At 37.9% G+C, this 6,000-nt stretch overlaps 1 protein-coding gene across 4 annotated transcripts in view; it reads right to left on the bottom strand.

The window, feature by feature from the left end:
• Window positions 1–5,779, bottom strand: part of SLITRK4 (SLIT and NTRK like family member 4) — a 122,182-nt gene extending 116,403 nt beyond the window's left edge. For all 4 annotated transcript variants that reach the window (XM_051789085.1, XM_051789094.1, XM_051789077.1 and 1 more), the window contains exons 1-2: window positions 5,590–5,779; window positions 3,644–3,713 (exon numbers count right to left, since the gene is read on the bottom strand). The gene's annotated coding sequence lies outside the window, so the exon portion shown is untranslated. The remainder of the gene's footprint in view (window positions 1–3,643; window positions 3,714–5,589) is intronic.
• Between the last annotated feature and the right edge of the window lie 221 nt (window positions 5,780–6,000).

The raw sequence follows: 6,000 nt of genomic DNA on the forward strand, positions 1-6,000 counted from the left end.
TAAAGTAGTACATAAGGTCCAGTTTTTGCACCAAACCTGTTGCTTGTTCTATCTTCATTTGTAGATATGAATAAGACACATCTGAAATTCCTATTCATGAAGAGTTATATTTGCAACCATTTGTAGATCATAGAAGAACAAAGACAAAATTGTGCTCTGTGTAAGTCACTAAATATCCATCTAAGTTACCCTTAAACATACAAAAATAATCATCACATTCCCTGTGCAATGAAACACTTCAGAAATATAGTTAGGATAAAAAAACCAAACAATTTATGTCTAACTTTAAGTGGATTTCTCAAAAAAAACCCATAGGTTTCACTCTGAAATGTAAAAAAAGTGTTTAAAAAACATACCAAATTCTTGGCCCTATCAATGTTTCTCTTTAGGGATGCATACATCTGGAATCTGATTTAATTAACGTAGCATATATCTGATTATATTAAATCATGAATGATTAAACCCCAAACATCAGTCATAAATTTTTGTTAACTTTATCTGTTTACATTACATCAGAAGTTCTGCTCTGCTGGAGTCTCAGTGGACTCTCAAAGGCAGCAGCTGGCTGGCTGCCCATCTCCCCACATAGATCCAGGACATGCCAGGCCCTGCAGCTAAAAAGAGTTTCATCAAAGGGAAGGGATTGGTTCTGTCCAAGGAATAACAGTATGACTTCATTAGGAGAAACATTTCATTGCAAAGCCCCCCTCCTGCATAGATTAAATTTGATACTTACGCATACATAAGTACTTGCTCATATATGTTTCCCCCAGAAGAGTTTGAAATGCTGAAGACTGTGCTGAGGTCCAATATCAGTTCTTGCCTGAAAGTCCAAGTTCATAATCAATTAAAATAATCAGCCCATTCCAGTAAGGGATGGTTTAAACTACAGCCAGACCAGTGGCACCTCTGCCACTCAGGTGTGATGCTACTCACACACATTTTGCCTCCACTCACTGCTGGCTCTCAGTACAGTTCAGCACAGATGCCTTACACCACAAATAATTTCAACCTTCCTGAATGCAAATAAGACACAGCACAGAAATCTCATTTTAGGACATATTTAAGTAATTCAGAAGCATAAAATGTACAACAGGAAAAAAGAAAGCCATTTTCTCTTTTCACACGTGGATGTATCCTGGTTTATGGCAGAGGAAAACAAAACACTTTTTCTTTGCAGAAATAAAGGCATCCAGAAGCAAAAGTATCTTTTCTCAGTCTGCATAGTATTCTATTAAACACAGTGATTTTAGCAGCTGCAGTAAAAACATTATAAGGCTATTTTAGTTCAAAGCAGGTATATTTTGATTAACATGTTACAAGTTATTTGATTCCACATTTCCTTTTGTCCACCACCATGATGTTTATTTTTCTTTCACTCTTGCTATAACAAAACACCTGACACTTGCACAATGATAGACTAGATACCATACTATAAAAGAGGAAACATCACTTTCAGTCCTACCAAACACTGCCACAAGACCTGGTTTAGCATTTATCTAAGTAGCTTACAACACTGATGGTCCAGAAATAGAAAACAGGAGGATACCCAGTAAAATTACTTGCACAGCTAAGATAAAAATTCAGCTTAGTCTCATGAAAATTCCACCGAGGGTAGGAAATGCTACCACAGCAATCTATACAAGGAGAAAAATGAGAACACAGGAAAAAGGTAATTTCTGTAAAAGAGGTGTAGATTGTAATGCTGTGACACTTCTGATTGCCAGGATGAACCAGCTGAAAGTGGTGGTTGTGATGCTGTGCAGGACTGGAGGGTGGTGTCATAAATATACACACACCCAGGGCAGCAAAAGGAACAGTATCCTGTTTGGAGATCTATGTATTACACCCACATACACAAAGCCAAGAGAGGCTTTTTTGGTTTGACAGATAGTTTAGAAAACAGTGCAGTCTTGAGCTCTAATATTTCATGCACAATGCTTTGCATAGGGACAGCAAACAACTGTACGAGGGGCCTGAGTCAGCAGAAACATCCTGCTGATTTCTCAGCATTTCAGTGATGCAGATTCACTGTGTCAAAGTCTGTTCTCATTTATGAGGATATAAATATAGAGCAACTCTGCTTTGGAAGAGGTGGTGACAGTTTATGAGCTTTATTTAGGAAGGTTCCTTGCAAATTATTCTAAAACCATTGTATAAATAAGGCACTTCTCATTTCTCTGTTTAGTATATTAATAGAAGAGGATTTCCTGAATGGTAAAAAAGTACTGTCTGTAGGGCTCAGACAACTATAGCAAACTCTCATACACAACAGCAGAACTGTTAAAGTGTGACATTTTTACACATTACAAATTTGTTTTATTTCTGGCTCTGAAAGATATCACTGCATTTGCCCAGGATGTATATGGAAAAGACATGTTTTTTCAGTTTCTGTGTGCTAAACCATGTTTCAGTCACAAAGAACAGAATTTAGACTTGGTCTAGTGGAAGGTGATCTTTAAGGTCCCTTCCAATCCCAACCACCCTGTGATTCTATAACTCTGGTAACACAGAGCTCAAACACCTCTCTTACTGGGAGTTTCACTTCTCTCACACCAGGATAAAACCAAGCAAGTTTCCATTTTGGAAATGCACCACCACAGCCTGGTAGAGCTTCTAGGGATTAATTAATATAAAAATCTTTAGATTTGCTCCTGGCTCTTCATCTGACTTCTTTCGCTTACTAGCTACGCTTACTAGGCTGTTCATACTCTTGATTCTTCAGACAACTGAATTAAAGACAACACTATTTTATAGTTCTCAGTTAGCACAATCACTGGATTTACAACTTGCAAATGAGCTAGGATAGTCAGCAATTAGCAGAGTGTAATTACTGTGTGAATGGATTTCTCTTGTCTTATGGTCCAGCAGTGGCCACAGGCCATGGACTGAATAACCTTTCTTTAGAAATTATATGAACTTCAAATCATCCATGTGATCCATCTCTCACATGTGCAAACACCCCCACACTGTCTGTCTCTATTTTTTCCCTTGAAAATGAAATGTCAATAAGATATTTTTAGCTATTGCATTTTTATGTTCATGGCAGAATGGTGCTAACAGATATCTCAACGTTTCCTATGAGATACACGTGGCTTCAGTAAACATGCACCACTGGGCACCAGCCAGAATCTGACAACCTTTTTCATTCCTTGAATACCATTTCATTGCACAACCAACCCACTGGAGACATTCAGTTTTTCAGTTTGGAATACTGAAATCCAGCCCTTTTGAGACAGTTAAGACTTGTTTTTTTATTAGAAAGTTTTATGCTCCAGTCTTCTTTTGAGAAAGAGAAACTGTTGTTGGTTTCAGTCAATTAGAGACTGCAAAACTGGGTCACAGATTTGTCTGGATGACTTGTGAGAACCTACCAATATATATCCAATCTTTACATTGCTTATAGAAGGGTCATCCATTCATAAACTATGGTCCCCTACTATCCACACCTCACTAGCCCAACTCTACTCTGAAAACACAAAGAAGGAGTGCTCTTCTTTGAAAAGTTCTTTTGCTGGGAGCTCATATTTTTAGCAAACAAGTTGCTACTATTACATTTGCTTTTTGTTTTCTTTTTTTTTTTTTTTAAAAAAAGACTCTAGGTTTTGAAATGTGGAGTTCCTTTAAAATGTCATCAGCTTACCTGTCCAACTGAATCCAGAGGCTATTCTCCTCCATGAGAAGTCAAGAAAGATCAACTGTCTCTGAAGACTCTGGAGGCAAGACATGTGGAATTAAGTCAGTTCTCAAGTGCAGCAATATGTAACATAATCAAGTGTATTGCTTGTTCTCAGGGCTTGCCTCTGTACAACTGCAGGACTCTGAGTATTGCTTTTGAATCCCTTGGAACTTTACAATTTTTCTTAACCTTGGGTAGTCCCAAACATCAAATCATCACAGCTCCCAATGTTACAACACTGTAATTCCATCATGCAAGATTCAGCACTTCAAATATCACAAGAAAAGAACTTATATTTTTCTTCTGATTTTCAAGACAGAGGAGGGAACAATCCTCAACTTGATCCCCTAGGAGGATTCCAGCCCTCCAAAGCTCCCCCATGCTCCTCATGTTTGCCTTTATGACTTGAATCCCTTCAATCAATGGGCATGTGTTTGCTTTAGGGGAAGCACCATGGGAGCCTGTTCTCCATGTGCAATAGCTCTGCCTGCTGCTAATAAAGCTCAAGGTGTGCATATATCCCTGTACCAGCCACCTGTAGGCCTGGGCACAGCACTCTAGGCAAAAGTAGAGCAGATGGTACTGCATTGGATTACCTTTCTGGGGCTTCTAGAACGAGCTGTAGGACCACAGAGTAACTATCCTTGTGTTTCCTACACCTCCTTGGAGTTTAACCTGGATGGCTGAGGTGGGATTCGTTGCATCAGCCACACACAGGCTGTTTGAAGCAAGGACAGCCCCTAAAAGGCTTCTAATCAATGTGTACCTCATGTCTAATTTACACTGGCACAGACAGCTCTCTAAAGTTTGTCTCCTGTAAGTGAGCTACCCAGGAGAACTATTTTCTCAAGCAAAGTAATAGACTTCAAAGCACATATTAGACAAACACAAGTAAATCTGCAAAAATTCCATTTTAAAACATGACAAATGAACAATATCTAGAGCTAATTACGTTTTCCTCCTTCTTTCATGATATTGTCCATATTACATCTAATTGAAAATAAGTGGTCTGATCACTTCTGAGCCATGCTGCTCAAAGTCATATCGATTATCAATAATATTAAGGTTCATTTATTATAATATTATTTCTAGCTTAGTTTCCAAAATTAGAAGGCATTGTTACTCTTCTGTGTACATCTCAGCTGTTTAAAATTAGATGAGCTTGTTACTTTCATGAATGAAAGTTTTCCATTTCTACTTTCCTTTTTCAGCATTTCTCTTTTTACCTTACCTATTCAAATATTTATTTCTATTTCACCATGATCATCTCTCAGCCCAAAATATATTAATTTCACAAAAGCATGCAGTAAAACAGTTCAGTGTTATGCTAAGTCACCCAAAGTAGCTTAATAGAATTGCTAATGTGTCTATTCTAGAATAAAAGACTGTTTGTTTCAAGCACAAAGGCTAAATATCAATGGTGGTGTGCTCTGCACACTAGACTGTAAAGAAGTTTGATGATAGAGACAGATAGATTTTATGGCCTTACAAGTAACTCAGACATTTCAGGTGACATTATTTGATTTTTTTCCCCCCAGCTTTTCTTACAATAAATGTTTTGTCCTGGTAGTAACAGATATCTTGCATTGGATGCAGCTTATATGGAGTCACCAAAACTACTACATTTAATTGCTTGATTTTTTTCCTAAGCAAAACTGCAGTGAGGAACAAGAAGTTTTCATTTAATGCCTGCATATTGTCTACTAACTTTACAAGAGAACAGGCTGTGACATGCATCAGTGTGCAGTATTAGGGAAATGCACCACCATCAATAAAGGCTGCACATATCACTGGGAACAAGACAAATCTGTTCTCTTGCAGAACAAGGCATTTCTTCTGGTCTGTCATTTCCCAAAAATCATATATTTCTTTCTCCTAATGACTCTCCCACAAGATAATTATGCCCTTACCTCTGTCATGGTTAATTTTTTTGCATCTCTAATATGTTCAAGCTGTTGAGCTCCTCGCAGCCTCTTCCTTACAAGGTCATGGATATGGGGCAGGGAATGGGACCCTTATCAATTTTCCCATCACTGCAGAGACAAGGCAAGGCAGCACAGAAGAGCCTTTATCTCAGATCCCCACCATCACCAGTCACTTTATGATCTTAAGAAAAGACCACAAACTTAGAGAGTCTTTATTCTAGGCAGGCTGTGATATCCACTCTAAAAATCACATAAGAAATCGTATCTACAGATGAACTGAAATACAGTCTCACAGTTTGATATTTCTCAGCTGTGGATTTTTTGTGAAAAGCAAATGTAGAAATAGAGCTTCAATAACTTTGATATTTATTTGACATTTGACTAATAACAATCTTT

Source organism: Manacus candei, unplaced genomic scaffold, assembly GCF_025592945.1.
Source record: "Manacus candei isolate 608988 ecotype Guabito, Panama unplaced genomic scaffold, ASM2559294v1 h1tg000003l, whole genome shotgun sequence".
Taxonomy (NCBI): domain Eukaryota; kingdom Metazoa; phylum Chordata; class Aves; order Passeriformes; family Pipridae; genus Manacus; species Manacus candei.